This window comes from Mustela erminea, chromosome 2, assembly GCF_009829155.1.
Source record: "Mustela erminea isolate mMusErm1 chromosome 2, mMusErm1.Pri, whole genome shotgun sequence".
In the NCBI taxonomy this organism is placed as follows: Eukaryota; Metazoa; Chordata; class Mammalia; order Carnivora; family Mustelidae; genus Mustela; species Mustela erminea.
Genome location: NC_045615.1, coordinates 48,628,462 through 48,650,900, shown reverse-complemented (window position 1 = coordinate 48,650,900; position 22,439 = coordinate 48,628,462). Strand labels below are relative to the sequence as shown.

At 38.9% G+C, this 22,439-nt stretch overlaps 1 pseudogene; it reads left to right on the top strand.

Annotated features, from left to right (window-relative positions):
• Nucleotides 1–18,064: 18,064 nt before the first annotated feature.
• Nucleotides 18,065–19,449, top strand: LOC116584483 (annotated as a pseudogene).
• The last annotated feature ends 2,990 nt before the right edge of the window (nt 19,450–22,439 follow it).

The following is a 22,439-nucleotide window of genomic DNA, read 5'->3' as shown; positions in this document are numbered from 1 at the left end:
AATACTAGTGCATATACGTTGTACCAAAGTTTAGTTTTTGAATGGGTATCAGCGAAATATGGTGTTACTCTTTGGTACCAGGTAAATATGAACTCATGGGTGATCAATGGATAGGGGACTATGTATGAAACCTCCATGCATAGTAATTTAACATCATTAATGATATGAATGGATAAGGGAATACATTGAGGTAGTCATTCTTCCTAAAGCCAGGAGAATGGACCAATGAGGTTCACTGCTGAGTCCTTCTCCATGATTTGCCTCCCATTGAAGGAAGCTGCCTTACCCAAGCTTACATTTCCTTCCTGATCTTCCCACAGAGATTCTGACCTATAATATAAGGCATGTTGTTTTAGAATTATTATTTTCCCAGGATGCCTGGGTGACTCAGTTGGTTAAGTGTCTGCCTTCAGCTCAGGTCACAATTGCAGGATCCTGGGGTCAAGACCCTCATCAGGCTCCTAGCTCAGCAGGAAGCCTGCTTCTCCCTCTGGCTCCTGCTCCCCCTGCTTGTGCTCTCTCTCACTCTCTGTCTTTGTCAAATAAATAAATAATATCTTTTTAAAAAAATTATTATTTTTCCTACCTATGAATATTGTCAAACATATAGAAAGATTAAAAAAACATTACAGTGATACCATGTATTTACCACCTAGTTTCTACCACTTACATTTTATTATACTTGCTTTATCAGATGTCTATCTATTCATTTATCTACTTGGATTTATTATGAACATCTAAATATTTAATTTAAAATATTAGTAATCATTGTAAAATATAAAATTGCAATGATAATTTACCTCACCTAAATCAGGCTGCACTGTTATCAAGATATTTTAAACTGCCTTATCTTGTTCTTATATAAATGTTCAACCAAGACAGAATTAAACTCATCACATGTTCAAAGCCTGCTTGAACAAGGGAAGCAAGCCTCATTATATACTTTGCAGATATACTGACAACTAATAGAGCCTTCCTCTACTGAAACCTGTTGAAGAAATCAAACCAATACATCATGAGGTATGAGTATTTCTTCAATGCTACCTGATGGACAGACCCACCTATCATTCCATCATTCCTCTCCAGTAATACTTGTCAATGAGAGATAGCTAGAAACCTGAGTGGCAGATAGAAAGTCAGGAACAATTTCATTATCCTGAAAGCCAGTCATATTTTTCTATTGCCAAAGTTCTAGTCCCAGGTTTAAGGACAAATTTTTCTCAAGAGATTTTGTGAAACAAAATGCCTGTGAAAATATTAGATATAAAAATATAACTGAGATTCACAGTTGCAATACTGCTTCTGAAAATATTCAGAAAGCATCTTCTTCAGGGGTGATACAAGAGCTTCAGTTTGTGGGGCTACATCATTAGCATCACCTTATCATCATGCTAGTCCCCAAACTAAAGTGGTGGGACACTTAGTTACAGTTGGGTGGGGGTCTATGGGGGGGTGTTAATAACTTGGTCACATTGTTATGTCAGATATACCCTAGATTGTAGGAGCTAACAAAGGAAGTTTCTCCTCCACTAACCACAGTTGAGAATGAAAGTCTATTTAGTCTTACTCATGTGCAATATAATTATCATAGGAGCAACCTACCAGTCACCAGGGCTGAAAAAATATTTCTGCTCTATAATGTCAAGCCTTAAAATGCAATTGTCAAAATTATACAAAATCTCAATAGCTAAATTTTATCTAATAACATTTCAGATTTATTTTTTTATTTGACATGTTCTTTCTATTTTATGATATCCCTATTGACCAGCTGTTGGTGTTAACATTTGAACATTCAACCACCGGCCAAAATGTGTATTCACTACACCTTCAGTGAATTTGATAAATGGTTTTTCCTTTGTTAAGGTGTCAGATTATTTTTATGTTAAAAAATTATGTTCTGGGGCCCCTGAGTGTCTCAGTGGGTTAAAGCCTCTGCCTTCGGCTCAGGTCATGGTCCCAGGGTCCTGGGATTGAGCCCCACATCGGACTCTCTGCTCGGCGGGGAGCCTGCTTCCTCCTCTATCTCTGCCTGCCTCTCTGCCTACTTGTGATCTCTGTCTGTCAAATAACTAAATAAAATCTTTAAAAAAACCTTATGATCTATATTTTTATATTTTAAAATCATATCATATTCCTGGAGAATTCTTCCCATTCAGAATCTTCAAGTACTTTTGAAAAGCAGTCTTAAAGTTCTCACAATTATCTCTTTTGGAGTTAGTGTGAGCTTCCATAAAATCAAAAACAACACAAAATGTAAAACAAAAACCCAGACTGTGTGGATTTCAGAGCTTGTATGGAGTAATTTTTGGTTTCAAAAATTTCACTAACATGATGTTTTTCCATCTTTTGTGGACTGCATTATTTTGTATAAAATTATTTTTATATTTTGTTAATACAGACAAAAAGTCAGAAATTAGATTTTGAATGCATAGCTTTACTCATTAAATATCTGATATTCATTAAACATGGTTAGAAGTGAAAGAGTGAAATGCAGAGCATGTATGAAAGAAATGGAACGTCTAGGCCATGGGAAGATGCTGCTTGCTGTGAGGACTGTGTGCGCAATGAGCCCAGACTTACTCCCTTATTAGGAGCAGGTGCACATTTAAACAACTTGGGTCTATTTTTAAGGCTTTTATTAAAAACAGCTGGACAAATATTTCATGAATCTCAGGAAAGAAACTGAAAGAGAATGGCTCATGGAAATAAATAATATGGAGGGCAAAGGGAATTTGAGTAAAGTATGGAGAAGGGAAATTTGCCAGTTTAAACAGGAAACAGAGAAAGGAAAGGTCAAGCTTCCTGACATGAAGCAAGACTTTGTTTATCGAAATGAGATTCATCTTCTAAGTGAAAATAGGATTAGTAGGTGAAGAGCTAGCTGACGTTATAATGTAATGGTTGTATTGACCTAGAGGGAGGTCATAATTTCTAACTATATTTGATAAATGACTTTCAAAGGAGTTGTTCACACTGAAGTTTGTAAAAATGGCTTAAAGAAAGTGTTTGTGTTTCCTTATAGTGTGGGTGTACCCATAGACTATTCAGTAAACAAAATGCTCTTTCACTCTTGATGGTTAAGGAGAGGAAGATTACTCTTGTCACGATGGAGTTGTAACCTCTTTTCTGAGTAAGATATATTGGCTCTTTATTTTAAAAATAAAAATAATAATATGGTTTTCTACTCTGTACAGAAGAAACGTGTACTTTATTTCTCATTAGGGACCAAACAAGCAAGTGGAATACTTTGGGTTTTATATTGTGGTACAATAACACTTTCTCTTAATAGCTTTCTTGTAGTCAATCTTGGCTCACAGTTTACTTTAGGAGAGGTAATGATTTCAGCTGAAGTTTCACCAATAACCTTGCTCAGCATCATGACTGGAATATAAAAATGCCAGGGCATTACCTTCTTGGAAGCACAAATCTGATGGCATGCCTAAGACCCCTCGAAGGAAATGCTCCTCTATAGGTAGTATTCACATTGTTAGAACAGATGCAATTAGGAAAGCTAAGAGTATTTAGTCCCTAGAATTGTGGCTTGCCTGAACAAAATGTGTTAGCTTTTGTTGGTTCCCAATCTTGGCAGTTTTCTCATCTTTGCTACAGCCATTTTAATCCCTTTGATGAGGGAGCAGGAGGCTGGCTGAGGACAAAGCAAAAGCTGGCGCTTTGCACCCCCTCTTCACCCGCTCCCCTCCACATTTGTAGCATTCCTCAGGCACCCCTGATCGCCATAAAACGATAAATAGTTAACTTGCAGGGATCGCAATCCTGCAGAACAAAAATCTCCCTTGCCCTACAAGATGTCCTAGAGACCTAAACAGGGAGGTTACCCTATCAATAGCACAAATTTCCAGAGGCAAATAACTCTTGGTTCCTGAAGCCCTAATGTCCCCCTCCCACCATAAACTGGAGGAGACTGGGGTAGAAAGGAATGTAAATGATAGCCAGATCATAATGCCCCACCAAGAATCCCCCATTATCTTGATGTTAGTGCCTGACCTAAAGACGACATTGATCAAGCCATAAGGGCAAAGACTCCCCCCGGGCACCTTGTAGGCCCTCCCTAACATGTGAGAACTCTGTCGAAATCTCCCATTCCTTCACCACCTTCCCCCAACCGTGGGGTACATAACATGCCTACCCTCACAACCCGGGGCAGCAGCTCTTCCTGCCCACGGGTCCTGTCCCCATGCTTTAATAAACCACCATTTTGCACCAATGACGTCTTAAGAATTCTTTCTTTAGTCGTCGGCTCCGAACCTCCTCACCCCACCGAACCTGACTTAGGTTCTGGGACTTCATCACCTTCATTTTCAAATGCTATGCCTGCTTCTGCCACCACATTCTTTGAAGTGAAGACAAGAAGAAGAAATACAATTCTCTTCAACAGTGATAGATCCAGGAATGGATGAATAGGTTAGACATCACCTGCCCACAAGCTATAATTTGGGAGATAGAGGCAAAACCTCCCCCAAACTCCAACTTCAACCACTGCCTTATTGTCTGAAATTATACCTTTTTAAAGGATTCATTGGATGGAAGAATTCAAGGCACAGCAGATCTTCTATGGCAGAGAACTATATATACATATATATAGCAAGGAGTATCCTGTAGGGTGTCCCAAAGAATTCACCCATGCATGCTCCTCCAGAGAGAATCTGCTTTTGGTCATCTTTCACTCAGAGGTCATCACCAAGGAAACTGTCACAGTCAAGAAAAGAAAAGACCAACCCCAATTAAGTAAGAGTCATTTGACTTACCCTTTTCTCCCATCTCACTTTTTTGTCCTCAATACACTAGACGGAAAGAGCTTCAGTAAAGGAAGGATGGAGAAATGTTCCTGGGTCAGACCTTTTCACTTCCCAACTCCTAGTCCTTTGAGCCAAAGTCTTGTTGCTGATGGCAGGAAGAGAAAGATTTAAGTTGGATATAAACTGTCCCAGGCTGATGTTTAATAACTGAGGGAGGATATTGGGGTTTCTCTTAAGATGTCACTGTGTAATAAAAATGGAAATTCTCCAGAGAATAGTTGAAGAAAGTGATTTTGAAAAGGAAAAGATTAACAATGTTGTATCTTTGTCCCATCAAGTTCACACTGTTCATTAATCTCATTACACATTGTTACCATTAATTCATATTTAAATGAGTCTGCCTAATCCTTTCCTTATTTAGTAACTGACATGAAGTCACAGAGGAAATGGGAGAGCTGATAAGGGAAGGGATAGGAAATAATTTTGCAGTAGGAAGGCATTTTTGAGGGGGGCAGCCTGGGTAGTAATAATTGTAAGAATCAGAGCTACTGTGTATCAGGCTTTTTCTTTTTTCTTTTTTTTTTTTTTTTAGATTTATTTAGATGTCAGAGAGAAAGAGCACAAGCAGGAGAGGCAGCAGGCAGAAGGAGAAGAAGGCTCCCCACTGAACAGGGAACCTAATGATGTGGGACTAGATCCCAGAACCTCAGGATCATGACCTGAGCCGAAGACAGAGGCCCAACCGACTGAGCTACCCAGGTGTCCTGGTATCAAGAATTTCACATGCACCTTTGGAGAATCCTGACTGATGAGGGAGGAGAAGGCACTCTGAAGACAAAGCACAAGCTGACACGGTGCAAACATCCCCTTCCTTCCCTACGCCCCTCCTCCCCTCGGTGGGATCTGTGTGACATTCCTTAGGCATTCCTGGCTGCCCTAAAACTAAGGGAAGGGGAAACAAATGGTGACCTAATAGAGACCACTGTCCTGCAGGACATGAGCCCATCAGTTTACCAGTATAGGAGGTGATTTATAAAGATTTACAAGTAAAAAGCATTGTTATCAATTGCTGAACTTTCAGAGACCCATAACTCAACTTCCTGGAGCCCTAACACCTCCATAGTGATATGGGAAATAGAGGTAGAAGGGAAGTAACCAAAATTCAGTTTCTTTATGACCTATAGCCCATTGACAAGGACCTGAGATAGGTAGAGTACAACATTCCTCCAGGAAGCACCTAACTGTCTCAATGTGAATGCCTTACTGCAAGAAAAAACAACCTTAACATGACAATAGCCAGGCCTCCAGGATCTTGTGAGTCTTAGTATATGAAAATTCTTTTGAACAACTAACTTTTTCCTTACCTCCCCCAACTCCCAAGTATATTATCAGTCACCTCTCACAACCCAGTGCAGTAGCTCTTTCTGCCCACAGGTCCTGTCCCTGGGCTTTAATAAAATCACCTTTTTGCTCCAAAGACATCTGAAGAATTCTTTCTTGGCCATCAGCTCTGGATCTCATCAATATTCCAAAACTATGTCACTGACAACTGTATAAATTAACTATTATTCATCCCAGCTTGCAAATAAGGAACACACCTCCGAGAAATCATGTGAGTCATCTAAAATAATGAGTCCAGAGTCAGGACTTGAAGACAGAGGATTTGATTCCAAGGATCCATACTGCAATCATTATATATGCCATGTGTCCCCAAGAGGGCAGAAGGGCAGGAATTTGGGGGGTAATAGCGTTTGGGGAGTAATAGTGGTAGGGAAAGAGAAGAAGAGACAGGAACCCAGAAGAGAAAAAGAAAAACAGGAAAAAGTAGAAAGATGCTGGAGAAAACAGTTTTCAACTTACAATTATGACAAGGACTGACCTAAAGTACTTGACCTCATTGTAGTTTATCCATGGAAAACCAAAGCACAGACTTAAAAAACACATAACATTTTAAGTGCTTTTTCTTTAATAACCTGCCCTTGGTTGTATATGTCTGTCTTTCGAAAAGGAAATTGTATGAACCTTCAATATTCAACCACAAAACCTGTTCCAATAAAGGTCAATGTTTTTGTTTCAGATAAGCTGTTTGTTTCCATGTTTGGAAAGATCTGAGCCAAAAAACAGAATGGAAAATGGACTGAATCCCTAGTCCTTCCTGTGACTTGGGTTCATTCCAAGTGTTTTCTTAGGTTACAAAACATCAGACATAATAATATTCAAGTATGACCACATAAATACATCATTTGGCGAAAATATAAAATTACATGCCATTACAAAGAAACTTGATCTACTGCTTTCATTCATTAATGAAGACCTGTGAAAATTTTTAAAGTCCTCTTACATGAATACAATATAGAAATAAAGGAATAACATTATTTTTTTACCCAGTGCCTAACCTCTCTTTGAATACCTGTAGGCAAACCTAGAACTTAAAATCAGATTTACTTGCCAGTGAATTTATTCCCTGTATACCAGTCTAGTCAAAGACTGTGCACCCTCACAAACTGAGGGTTGCTGGGGGGAGGGGAGGAGGGAGAGGGTGAAGGGGTTATGGACATTGGGTAGGGTATGTGCTATGGTGAGTGCTGTGAAGTGTGGAAACCTGGCGATTCACAGACCTGTACCCTGGGGCTAAAAATACATTATATGTTTATTAAGAAAATTTAAAAATTAAAAAAAAAAAGACTGCATACCCTCAGTGTGTGTATACATGTATTTCCATGTTCATATGTGTGCATTTGCATGCCTGTAGAAAATTCTGCTTCTGTTTAACTGAGTTATGTGGATAAATCTAGAGATCCTATCAGAAGTAACTTTGGCTACTTCATAGTCACACTTTGCATTCTCTCATCCTCTATTTGTGAACAAAAACATCGGCTTTTAAATCTGAGACCAAAATGCCTAAAAGTTAATTTAAAGAAATTTTGAGAAATTGTGTCATAATTAAACCAAGGGTGTAAAGTACAGTTGGCATGCTCCATTCAAACCTTTTTTTCCCCTATTTAATTCACACAGAATTTATTTTCTTAACATAAACTGTTCTCTATGTATCTGCTGCTCACCATAAAATGGTTTCTTCTCTTACTCTGGGAATATGAGGATATGAGCAATAGAAAAAACCTGCATGAACTTTGGTTTGAATGTAAGCTCTGTCTGTATCAGCCATGGGAGCTTAGCCAAAGTAAATTCTCTGTGCCTCAGTTTCCCTCTCTCTAAAATGTAAACAATAATACCAATCTCATAGTGTCCTATAAAGATTAAATGACAGAATATAAGCATATTGCTTACCACAGTGCCCCGGACACACTGGGAAGCGGTATTAGCACCCAGTGGTTAAGGGGCTCCCTTGGGAGCCAGACTCTGATAGTCCTAGCTTAGTGATTCGGGGCAAGTTTGTTGATATTCTGTGCTACACTTTCCTCATCTGTAGTAGTGAGGGTATAATAATAACATTCCCCATGGTGGTTGGATTAAATAAGATAAAACACTTAAGCAATTTTTAGAATACTGTCAATAAAAGTTAGCTATTAAAAAAAGTTAGCGATTACTACCAAATCAATGGTTAGCATCTCTTATAAAAATGCAGTTTTATTTTTATGAGGAAAAATATTTTTAAAAAATAATAGCAAAAAAACAAAGTAAAATATCCATTGCAAATGGCATATGCCCCACGACAATAAGGTCACTCACCTCAGCTCTAGCCTTATCTACATAGAGCAGGGATTGGCCAGAGCTCAACCACCAGAGGGAGAGAAGAGCTGCTGTGTGGTGCTGCCTCCCCCTACCCCGTGGGAGCTGCGACCTACAGAAGCCTTTTTTAAGGGCTTTCAAAGAAACAGTGATACACACAAAAGAACTAGACCAGTTCTACCCTTTAGGAAGAAGGCGCTTTCCTGTGTTTCACTGTACATCTTATTTGTGGACCCATTCAGCCTTTGCAGATCATTTTGAATCCAATTCCAGGTTTGCCCTTTCTCCCCATCTCTGCTCCCAAAACCCCCCAACCCAAGGCTGGCAGCCAGAATGCCTCACCCTGTAGCTTTTGCTCAGCCAGCCGTTTCCTGCCAAAATGAAAAACAACTAGACATTAAAGGGAGTGAGAGTGTTCCCGCCCACATGACACCCTGAAGTCTGACAATCACATCAGGCTTTTTTGAAGGAGGTCGCAATTCAGGTTTGGGAACTAAAGTTGCGAAATGAGTACAAGTGAGTAATTTATACACAAAGGAAGGAGTCCCAGATGTAGACAAAAGTAAAAATTGTAGAGTGAAACAATTGTCAGTAATGGAAGGAATTAATTGATTTGAGATTTTGATTCAGAAAAACCTGTTTTCTAGGTACCATGTGATCAGTATACCCACAGCAAATCTCTGGAAGAATTTGTATATATCAACGTGGCAACAGAGACGGTCTCCATGTAGTAAAAGGGTACTTTATCTCCTCTAAATCTCTTGTTTCTGTATTTTCCAAAATGTGTGATTCTTTTGTGATATAACATTAAACTTAAATTTGTATTAGTGATAGCCAGCCTCCAAGATGATCTCCCAATGATCCCCACCTCCGAGTGGTGATACCCGTGGGCTGTCCCCTCCCACACTGTGCCAGTGTTGGTCTGTGTGACCAATAGGATATGACCGAAATGACAGTACAACACTTTCAAGGTGAGTTTATAATAGACGGTGGCTTCTGTCTTGGGTTCCCCTCTCTCTCTCTCTTTTTCTCCCTCATCACCTGCTCTGAGGGAAGCCATTGCCATGTCATAAAGACATAACCTACTTGGCAAGGAATGTGGGCCTCCAACTGACAGCCAGTAAGGAATGGAGGCCTGTGAACAACCTCATGAACGAGCTCAGAAGTAGATACTCCAGCTTCAGCTGTGCCAGGAGATGTCCAAGTCTCCTTCAGAAAGTTGTCCTACCTCACAAGAGACCCTGAGCCAGTACCAGCCAAGTTCCTCACCCTCTCAGATTCTTGAGCCTCAGAAACTAGATGATAATGAATATTTCCTATTTTAAGCAGCTATATTTTGGGATAATTTATTACTCAGAAAAAGCTGATTTTTTTTTCTATAATATTGAAGATAAAGACAAACTGATGGAGAAAATGTATTTTTTCTTAAAGGCAGCTTGCAAGGAGAGGAGAGGGGTCTTAAGCATTATTAACCTTTATCCATAAAGGCTTCCAAAGTGAAATATCTGGCTGATATGAGGACTTCAGAACTCCTTCTTCAATTATGTTCATATCTGTGAAAAGGGAATATTTCCCATCACACATTATATCTGGACTGATAGAAAACCTGAGGTAAAGTGAATCTAAGTGTGGGAAAGAACCCTTAAGGCTAAAGTAATTTTGTACCAGCTTGGGAATTTTATAAAAATAGCCTATGGCTATAATTTTATTAAAAACTAGACTCAAGGAGCAAATCCAAATGGAAAGCATTGAGTTATTACTTTCCTGCCCTGACAGCACAAAGAAATCATTCTAGATCTAGAAGGGCCCTCGGGCTCTCTGCTGACTAAATTATACCTCTGAAGAGGCTGACCAAACATGGCGCTTTATGCAATACCAACATTTTACCAAAACTTGTCTGGAAGGTGAAGCCTTTTTTTTTTTTTTTTTTAATGATACTTATTTCCTTGGAGAAATAATAGAAATTATCTTTCATGTCTTTTTTTTTTTTTTTTTTTGCTCTACCCTGGATACCTTTCCAAATAGGCCCCAGCTCCCTTTTAAAACAGACAACAGATGAAATGATCTGGGATTTTCAATTTGTTCTTACTCATTTGGCCGTTTCTAGTTCCCTACCTCTTAGGAAATGTCAAAAAAAGAACACACGTCAATGTGGAACAACCAAACCTTTTCATTTCACATCATTGAGCATGCACAGAGGTAACTAGGATGACTGGAAGCCATCCTTGTCATCTGACTGCGTGAGCACATCAGCACCCTCCCACGCACTCAGGAAGCAATGTCGGAGCACACTGGGGTCGCCCTGTCAAAATCTCACCCATCAAGGCCCACAGCAAATGCATTGCCTTCTTGAACCTCTCCCGCGATTGCTTAATCTCATTTTTATTTATTTATTTTTTTTACTTTTTTTCCCAATTCCTTCATCAGTACATTTCTTACACCATTCTTTTATTCTGACTTCTTATTAATGTTGTTGGTATATTCATCTTCATTACACCCAGCTGGTCTGCTAGTTATTGTTCTGGACATTAGCAAGACAATGATAAGGGATGCATAGTTCCTCAAAAGAAACTAGGAGGACACCACAGGGATCCTCACAATCCTGTAAAATGGCCCCTCTCTTTCCTATCCCATTTAAAAATGCTGCCTGTCTCACCCCCTAACAACCAAAGAGATCAGTATCCTAGAAGACTATAATTAGAACCCATTATTCACCATTATTCAGCATTATTCAGCACTACTTCTCCTTGCAAAAAAAAAAAAATATATATATATATATATGCAGAACACCCTCATCATATTTGCAACCTTCTTCTTTAGACATAGGAACTCCTAGTTTTCCAGAATTTCCCTCTGCATTTCCCCATAACCACCCAACCTCTCAGCAGGCCCCTTCACTTGTGCCTTCTAGGATGGCATCTGCAAAGAAACTTCCACCCTCATGTTTGTTGAAGTTTCCTATAGTTTTCCTGCTTTTTTGAAACCAGGCTATGCCTCAAGGGCACTACATTCCCCATAGGTCTTGGACATGGGGAATGTTTGTGCTCCCTCTTCCCATATAACACTAGGAGTAGTCACAGTTGGCAGACTCCTTGCTTTCCATTCTGGATTCCAGATCAATGCCCCCACCCCATTGTCATAAAAAGAAAAAAAAAAGTCACGTGTTTAAAATACATGTCATCATTATACCAACATTCATTCTCACAGACATCTCATTCTACCTTTCCCTTGGTCACTTCCTGTATTCACTGGAGATTTTAGCACTAGGTTTCAAGTGCTTATTCCTACAGAATTTCTGTCATTGTTCATGGTGAGTTTAACATCAATGTAGATGACTCATCCAAACATCTAGCTCTTCAAATCCTTAGTTCTTTTCATATTCAATGTTTTATACTTCACTCTGCCACTTTTGCCCATGGCTTATAACCTTAAACAGAGGGCTGGCCTGTGGCCTACACGTCCAGCCCACTGCCTGTGTTTGTACAACCTGCAAACTAAGGTTGGATTTTATATTTTTAAGTGGAATGTGTCCATGTTCATTTGCTTATTATATTGTCTATGACTGTGTTCATGTTACAATGGCAGAGTGAGACATTGAGACAGAGACCCCATAGACTGCAAAGCTGAAAGTGTTTATTTTCTGGCTCTTGCCCTACACCTTCTCATTAATAATAACTGCAACACCTTCAAACTCCCATTTGCAAAAGGCCCCCTCTTATGGCCCCCTCCTCTCTTTCAGTTCTGCTTGAACAGTCTTTAACCACAGATCCTATAGATGCTACCATCACTTACTCTCCACCTCACCTCTCTCATTGCTTGGGCTGGATTCCAAATAATTAGCATATTTACTCCCTTGCATATAGCCTCATATGTGGGGAAAACAGGGGGGACCCTTTTTTTTTCTATCATCCAGCCTGTTATGACTGTAACTAAATCCTCGGTTAAGTCTGTTGGGTCCATTATCAAAGGAACAAGATAAAGTGAAAGTTATACAAAGCCTTATTCTATGCCAAGAATTAGAAGTTAGACTGACCGGCCAGGGCCACCTCTGAAGACAGCGACGACCCCTTGGTCTTACAGGCTAGTTTTATAGGGCACACCTGCAGACCTCTACATATGTGGCTTTGGCTGATTGGATGTTTCCACCTATCTGGCCTTGTTTTAGGTGTGTGTTTTAGTAACAGTTACCTGGAACCGATATCAATAACTGTTGAGGCATTTATTAAACAACAAAATGTCTACCTAGGCAACATGGAGTCACTATGGTGAAGTAGGCTCAGGTAGGGCCTAGGGGTTTAACAGGTTTTAATGTGGAATTGGCCCCAATAAGTCCAGCTGTCTTCCTATTCTGCGCCTGTCCCCGAGGAGCTGAAGATGGCTAGAACGATAGCAGCAGCCGCAGCACTGATATCCCCAGGGGCCAGCTAGCCCCCACTTAATCCAGAGGAGTATCTTTGAGAACAATCATCCTTGCCACTCCAGTCAAGTACTCATGGAGGATTGTTCAGAGTTCTCATCTTTGATGGATTATGCATCACCTTGTTAGTCTCGCTTTCCCTTCAACTCTGTTGTATCATCAATTTACCTTGAACGTGTCTTTTTTTTTTTTTTAAGATTTTATTTACTTGACAGAGAGAGAGAGTGTGTGTGTGCACAAGCAGGCAGAGAGGCAGGCAGAAGGAGAAGGAGAAGCAGGCTTCCTGCTGAGCAGTGGGTCTGACACAGGACTCGATCCCTGGACCCTGGGATCATGACCGGAACTGAAAGAAAACACTTAACCAGCTGAGCCACCCAGGTACCCCTTATACTTATCTTTTACAGCCTTAAAACCTTTTTGGTTCCAGCTTGCCTGCAGTAATGTTTTTACAAATTTTTTCTTTGTGTATTTCCTCCAAACTCATATCCTTTAGACAACATCATTTAGTTTATTTCCAAGTGAACAGTGATGAAAATCATGATTAAAATGTGTATCTGAAAATTTCCAGGATATCAGAAATGGATATTGAAAAAGGAGGTACCTGTTTAAATTGTAAAGGATGCCAGATTATAGAAATTACAGCATATTTAAATTGAGGGATGAATATATTTCAATGTTATCATTGTAGCTTGGTGTGTATTTATATAAACTAATTGGGAGGTAATGTCAAAAGCCTGAATTTGAGTTGTACAATAAAGGCACCTTCTGGCCCTTTTATGTGAAAACTGGCCGCATGGCTTCTGGAAGACATTTAACATTTCTGCATTTTAGTTTTCTCATATGTGCACTGAAAGCATTTGCTTAGCTACTTCTAAGGGCCCATCCTACACTAAAATTCTATTATTCTGAGATCTACTCCTATTCTTCCTCTCATATTCCATTGAAGTAAAAGTCCCTTTGGTCTCATAGCCAACTTCATCTCTTATTGAACAAGAATTGTTCTGTGTTCTCAAGTCTGATCTAAATAGCTCTTAAAGAGAAATTTAAAAAAAAAAAAATTGAGACTCTTGAGTCCTGATTGACTGAGACCTTTACATCCTAACAATAGCTATTTGATATAGTCACTGGATAAAGCAATGGCTCTTCTATTGATGTGTCTAACTGTCTGCAAGTTCAGCCAACCAAAAAATCCATTTGGTTGAGTCGTCTTGGCACTGAACAAGGTTTCATCCCAAGGGACTATATCTTATTGTAAGATAAGAGAAAATGTGGGGTAATCTCTTTTTAAAATCTTTGTAAATCCAGACGTTCAGCTGAGAACCTGTCAGGAGAAGTGAGGGAGTAGTTTAGGTAGAGATAGATATATATATATATTTTTTTTTTTAAGATTTTATTTATTTATTTGGCAGACCGAGATCACAAGTAGGCAGAGAGAGGGGAGAAGCAGGCCCCCGCCGAGCAGAGAACCTGATGTGGGGCTTGATCCCAGGACCCTGAGATCATGACCTGAGCCGAAAGCAGAGGCTTAACCCACTGAGCCACCTAGGCGCCCCAGATTTATATTTTTTAAAACTAAATTCTACTGGATCTCAACAAAAACGGCAATCACTGAGGGAATAGGGACACCTGGGTGGCTCAGTCATTAAGCGTCTGCCTTTGACTCAGGGCATGGTCCCAAGGTCCTGGGATCAAGCCCCATATTGGGCTCCCTGCTCAGCGGGAAGCCTGCTTCTCCCTCTCCCACTCCCCCTGCTTGTGTTCTCTCTCAGCTGTCTCTCTCTCTTTCTGTCAAATAAATTAAATAAATAATCTTTAAAAAAAAAATCACTGAGGGAATAAACTACATGTCAATGGAGCAGTTAAAAAAAATTACAGGTTTTAGTTCTGTATTTCACAGGAATCTTTAGAGTGAAAGAAACAAATATATATTCTATGTGAACTTACATACACCGAGACCAAACTTTTATATCTTAATAACTATGAAAGCATAAGGTAAAATCAAGTCATTTTTCTGAACTATTAGTCAAATGCCTAAGGAAAAGTTGGGCTACTTTATGGCAAAGGGAGTTCTGTTTCAGACAGAGATAGCTCTTGTTGGAAATGTATAAATAAGGCCAAAAAAAAAAAAAAAAAACCCCAAACAGAATTTTTAAACATGTATATGATGGGTAGTTGTATTTATAAGGCTTTTGACATTTTCAAAGTATCTGAATACCACTTTTAATGATTAGTTCATATTATTAGCATCTAGCCCATCATCTTGCTCCAAAAATTCAAAAGGTATATTGCTAAGATCATGAAAATTTAAGCTGTCTTTAATGAGTTATACGAAATGACTTTCTCTCTTTTTTTTTTACAAACTCTTTTTATTCTTAAACGTCTCTTCTCTGAAGTTTTTCTAATCCTATTTCCCCTAGAAGATTAGTCACTGATGTTCTGTTTTCTTCTTTAAATAGAAAAAATGATATATAATTTTAACATGCATACTTTAATCATTTGCATATCTATCTCCTTCACAATGCTGTTTTTTTCCTTTCTGTGACCCTAATGCCAAGCATGGACCCTAGCATACAGTAAGGACTTAATAAATATTGTTAAACTAGTGAGAAAACTGAAGCCCAGGGAAAGGTTTTTGCTACAGATCACATAGCTTATTAATGATAGTGCTTGAACTAGAATTCCAATGTCCCACCCTTAGCATGATGCTTTTCATATGATTTGCAGATTTTTAAGGAATTAATAAATCTATAAGTTAATAAGACTAAGATTCCTAGGAACTTCCCACTGTACTTTCTGATCAATAAGTGATACAGCAGTCTCATTTTTTTTTAACCAATCTTCTGACAACTTGGATTAAATGAGGTAATAAGATTAATATAAGTAACTTCAAAGGGACCAGATATTTCATGTACATTTGACTATTTTGGTTTCATGGACACAAAGTCTTCACCAACCATAAAAACTAATCTTTATCTGTTAATAAAAATCTACTGGATCTCTAATGGTTTAAGCCAATGATATGAGAGATAACTTTCTTACCAAGTTGAATATTTATCTTACCAACACAGCTATCCAAGGGGTTTTGTTTGAAAATTCATCTTGGACATGAGTCAGTCCATGTGTCAAAGATGTTTTAGGGAAAGTTGAATGTCTTCTCTCTTGTTTTGAAAGCAGAGAAGTAAACTTTTTGTTGAATTAGACAGGATATTCCTATTTGACCTCAAGAATCATAGCATGTTTTGCATGTATCACTTCTCAGAAGCAAAAGAAGAAATCTCTTTCCTTAAATATCCTTAAGTCTTACTCTCTCATATCAACCAGATATTTATGCTTATATGACATTAAGAGAGGCCTTTTCTGATCAATTTTTTCTAAAGATTTTGTTTATTTATTTGACAGAGAGAGAGAGAGACAGCAAGAGAAGGAATACAAGCAGATGGAATGGGAGAGGGAGAAGTAGGCCTTCCACTGAGCAGGGAGCCTGACTCAGGGCTCAATCTCAGGACCCTGGGACCATGACCTGAGCTGAAAACAGACGCTTAACAACTGAGCCACTCAGGTGCCCCTGATTTTTCTAAAATAAGACCCCATTCAATTAATTCCTGGGTTTCAAGGATGGTTCAATAGTCACAAATCAGTCAATGTGGTACTTCATATCAGTAAGAGAAAAGGATAAGAACCACATGATCATTTCAATGGACACAGAAAAAACATTTGCAAAGTACAACATCCATTCATGATAAAAAAAAAAAAAAACCCTCAACAAAGTAGGTTTAGAGAGAATATACTGCAACATAATAAAGGCCATCTATGAAAAACCCACAGCTAGCATCATACTCAAGGGGGAAAAACTAAAAACTTTTCCCCTAAGGTCAGGAAGAAGACATGGATGTCCACTTTCTCTACTTCTATGCAACATAGTACTAGAAGTCTTAGCCACAGCAATCAGACAACAAAAAGAAATAATGAGCATCCAAATTGGTAAGGAAGAAGTAAAACTTTCACTATTTGCAGATGACATGATACTATATATAGAAAACTTGAACGACTCCACCAAAAAAACTGTTAGAGCTGATACACAAATTTAGTAAAGTTGCAAGATGCAAAATCAATGTATGGAAATGTTTGCATTTCTATACACCAATAATGAAGCAACAGAAGGAGAAATTAAGAAAATAATCCTATTTATAATTGTACCAAAAATAATAAAATATGAATAATCTATGAATAATCTAACCAAAGAGGTGGAAAACCTGTACTCTGAATAAAGCAATGATGAAAGAAATTAAAGATGACACAAATGAAAAGATATTCCATGTTAATAGACTAGAAGAACAAAAATTGTTAAAATGTTTGTACTACCCAAAGCAATCTACACATTTATTGTAATCCCTATCAAAATACCAAGAGCACTTTTCACAGAACTAGAACAAACAATCTTATAATTTGTATGGAACCACAAAAGATCCCAGGTAGCGAAGAAAGCTTGGAGAAAAAAAGGGGGGCTGGCAAAGCTGGAGACATCATAATTCCTGACTTTAAGTTATATTACAGAGTTATAGTAATCAGAATAGTATGACATTGTATGATAGTGACACATAGGTCAATAGAACAGAATAGAAAACCCAGAAATAAACCCACAATTATTTGGTCAGTAAATCTTTGACAAAGCAGGAGAGAATATCCAATGGAAAAAAGAGTCTTTTCAACAAATGGTGTTGGGAAACCTGGACAGCTATAAGCAGAAGGATGAAGCTGGACCACTTTATCATACTATATAGAAAAATAAGTTCAAAATGGATCAAAGACCTAACTGTGAGATGTGGGACCATAAAAATCCTAGAAGAGAACACAGTAACTTCTCTGACATCGGCCATACCAACTTTTTTCTAAATAGATCTCTTGGGGCGAGGAAAACAAAAGCAAAAATAAACTATTGGGACTACATCAAAATAAAAAAGCTTCTACACAGCAAAGGAAACAATCAACAAAACCCAAAGACAACCTATAGAATGGGAGAAGACAATTGCAAATGATATATCTGATAAAGGATCAGTATCCAAAATATATAAAGAACTTACACAACTCAATATCCAAAAAATGATAATTCAATTAAAAAATGGGCAGAAGACATGAACAGATATTTCTCCAAAGAAGACATTTCTCCCTTTCTCCAACGAACCAACATTTCATCCAGATGGCCCACAGGCACATGACCACATCTCCTTGTACTACAATGAAGCTACAGGTGGCAAATATGTTCCTTGTGCTATCTTGGTGGATCTAGAACCCAGGACCATGGACTCTGTTCCCTTAGGGTCTCTTGGGCAGATATTCAGACCAAACAGCTTTGTTTTTGATCAGTCGAAGAAGGTAACAACTGAGCCAAGGGCCATTGTACAGAGAGGGCTGAGCTGGTTGACTCAGTCCTGGATATGGTGAGGAAGGGGGCCAAGAGTTGTGACTGCCTGCAGGCCTTCCAGATGACCCACTCCCTGGGTGGGGGCACAGGCTCTGGAATGGTCACCTTGCTCATCAGAAAGATCCAAAAAGAGTATCCCAACTGTATCATGAACACCTTCAGTGTGGTACCCTCACCCAAAGCATCTGACACAGTGGTCACACCCTACAATATCATCTTTTCCATCCATCAGTTGCTAGAGAACACAGATGAGACCTACTGCTTTGACAATGAGGCCCTTTATGACATCTGCTTCTATACTCTCAAGCTGACCATGCCAACCTACAGGGACCTGAACCACCTTGTCTCAGCCACCATGAGCGATCTCAACATGTGCCTCTGCTTCCCTGATCAGCTCAGTGCTGACCTCCACAAGCTAGCCAACAGCATGTTGCCCTTTACATCTCTCACTTCTTCATGCCTGGCTTTGCACTCTGACCAGCCATGGAAGCCAGCAATATGTGCTGGCTTCCACACTGTGCATGTGTACTGTTAACTGTGCCTGAACTCACCCAGCAGGTCTTTGATGCCAAGAATATGATGGTTGCCTGTGACCCCCACCATGGCTGTTACCTCACCGTGGCTGTCTTCAATGGATGTCCATGGATGTCCATGAAAGAGGTCGATGAGCAGATGCTCAACGTGCAAAATAAGAATAGAAACTACTTTGTGGAATGGATCCCCAACGATGTCAAGACTTTCTGCAATATCCTACCTTGTGGTCTCAAGATGGCAGTCACTTTCACTGGAAATAGCACAGGCAACCAGGAGCTCTTCAAGCACATCTCAGAGCAGTTCATGGCCATGTTCTGGCACAAGAACTTCCTCCACTGGTACACAGGTGAGGGCTTGGACAAGATGGAGTTCACTGAAGCTGAGAGCAATTTGAACAACCTTGTCTCTGAGTACCAGCAGTAAAAGGATGCCACCACAGAAGAAGAGGATTTTGGTGAGGAGGCCAAAGAGGAGGCCTACGGCAGAGCACAATCACCTCAGGCTTCTCCATCCCCTCAGTCTTCTTCCTCAGCTGCCCCTGTCCTCTCCCTCAGAATTGCATTTTCTGCCTCTGTCTCATTTTGTTTTGTTTTTTTTCCTTCTTTGGAGCAGAAGTGGGGTGGGGGGTCCTAGAACACAGTGCCTGGCACATAATATGCATTCAATAAATATTTGTTGTTTGTTGAATATCTCATCTCTTCTACTCTGGGAAACCTAAAGTTCTGCCATTCTGGGTAACCCCGTATTTCCTTTTAATGTCCACTTCCTTCAGCTGTCCAGTTGATATTTCTCTTTGTTTTTAAGATAGTTCTCCAAGAACTTGGGTCTCATCAGACCCCATTTAGAACCATGTGCTGAAAACCAGTAGATGGCCACCATCCTAGATCCATGTGGTAGCCTAGGGAAAAGGAAACCAAGCTACCTCATCGTAGTAGAGGTATCTATAAAGAAGGGGGAGGTTTTCTATTCTAGAGAAGTTTTGGGGAGGGATATCTAGGCTACTGAATTCTAATTTCCAGGAAATCCCCTGCTCCTCTCTCGGCTTCATGAGAGGTATTGACAGTATTATCTCTATTTTTAGTCTTCTTCCAAGCTCTGTCCTTTGCTGTTTCTTTTGCTGGGATCTGTCCCATTCTATTAAGCAGGACCATTCCCTTTCCTACATAACCTCCCTCATATGTTGGATACCTTCTTTTTCCCCTGGTTGGAGAAGGGGGCCAAGAAGGGAAAGAAGGACTGGCCTGCAGAAAGGCCCTCCTCAACCCCACATTTTCTTAGCAAACACCCAGCTCTGCTGTGTATATATGGAAAGGTGCGTATTGCCACCTAAATCTTCCAGAATTTTGGATCATTCTTCCAGAGAGTGTACAAGGAGACCCTCCATCTTTGGCAACATCTCATTTCTTCTTTTGCTATTCCCTTCCCTTCCTTTGGCTTCATCCTTTCCTATGTTTCAAATTTCTATTTTGTGTTGAGCTTGCCTTTTTTCATATTGAAAAAATAACATTACTCCAAGAGCCAAAATAAATGACAACTGAAAAAAAATAACAGTAGGTAATTAATCGCACACTTTGTGTGCAAGGCATAGAGTGAAATGCTTTACATGCATAAACTCATACAACACAGCAATCCTAGAAAGTGGATCTTATTACTATATTTTACTGATTTAAAGATGCTCACTTTTCACATTTCCCATTTTATTATCTGTATACTGTCAAAATTGAAATCAGAATAATTATCATTTCAAATATTTTAGAAAGTATGTGCATTTGGAAAATATAAGGAAAAAAACTGAAAAGAATGTCTTTGTTTAAATAAGTAAACTTAATTATTATCTTTACATGGTGTAACTTTTCATAAAAATCTCTAAGCTGTAAAAATAAACTTCCCAATAACATAGTTTCTATTTTTTTCTGACTTTTCAGGGAAAAATAGTGTCGTGATTCTCCAAAAAGAAAACCCATATTCCCCATCACCTGTATCCTGCACAATATGTGAAACATCATTTATCCAGTTCTGGTATGAGACTCAGCCATGAGGAAGAATGGCTCAAACCACCAGATCATGAATCTTGAGTGTATTTTCCAAGGTGATAAGGTCAAAACTGTGGACATAGACAAGAATAATTTCTAAGTAGGAGGTCAAAGTTAAACTTCAGAAATCTGAACTGGGCAAGGGTAAAAGGCAGGGAGTTTTGTCCAAACAAAAAATACAGTTAGAATCAAAGATTAATTTCAGTGTGGAGAGGACCAAACTGGGCAATAGGACAGAGCAGAATCTGACAATATATATACCACAGCCCAAATTCAGAATTTAAATCAAACAAACAAACAAGAAAATAAACAAAACAGGAGAAAAGAGTCCTAATGGGAGGAGAGTTTAAATTTAAGTGTTGAAAACAATTAAATAATTTTTATATTTTTTTTTTAGAGAAAGCGAGAGTGTGCACATGCAGTGGGGAGGGGAGAGAGAGAGCAAGAATCTTAAGCAGGTTCCATGCTCAGCATGAGCCTGAAATAGGATTCCACCTCAAGACCCTAAGCCTAAATCAAGAGTTGTATGCATAACCAATTAAGCCACCCAGATGAGTAATTTTTAATTGTAGGACACAGCTGCATGCCCATAACTTCTGGTCTTTGGAACAGATGTGCCTCTGAGATACGGTCCACTCTACAGGAAGAAGACACTGGTGATTTCACTTGGGTGGGTATTTCTGGAGCACTAATAATTCTAAGAGCTTAATGAAACAGATGAAATTCAAGATCCACTGAAAGACTCATGGATATTGAACATAATCTTTGGTAAATATCTCTTTATAGAGAGATATTCATATTAACACATATTAACACGATGCACAACAGTCTTCTCCTTGGTTCTCCAGAGAACCTAAATGACAGACCATGTGTACAATAATCCAAGCAGATGACCTTCTGTCAAGGCTTTCCTTGTTACAGTCCTGCATTTATGACACAGCAATAAGGGAAGGCCATTTTCAACTATAACTCCCATTGCTTTGTAGGCTAGTCATTTAATTTCCAAATAGAGCTGCCTCAAAAAAAAGCCAATTTATAAGACTTAAATGATGATGTTAAAATGGTAATATACATACATATTTATTAGTTTATGAATATGAATACTTTCTTCTAACATAAAAATATCACAATGGACACAATCCATACTTGCCAACCCTTATTAGACACTTTCATTGAACAAGAATTAATGTTCATGAAAAACTACTCTTGGTTTTTGTGTGTTTTGTATTTAAAAAATGTTTAGAAATTAATTGCTGCATCTATACAACAATGATGATTGAAACAGACAATTTAGCCTCCAAGATGAATATTTGAGCCTGACAGATCTCTATTCAGTAAATAACTGTAGCTTATCCATACCACTTTCAGAGGCCAACACTGAGTCAGAACAAAGATTGTTGCTGCAGCATATGAAATGTTGATCCTACTTATAAGCTGTTGTTTGGGATATTGTTAGTTATTAAATGTAGCTAACCTTTATTAAATGCTTAATATTCACCAGTGGGTGTTTTTGTTTGTTTTTTGTTTTTTTAAGAGATTGATATGTTTTGTCTTGTTTAAGCATACAACAACGTTCTGAAGTGGTA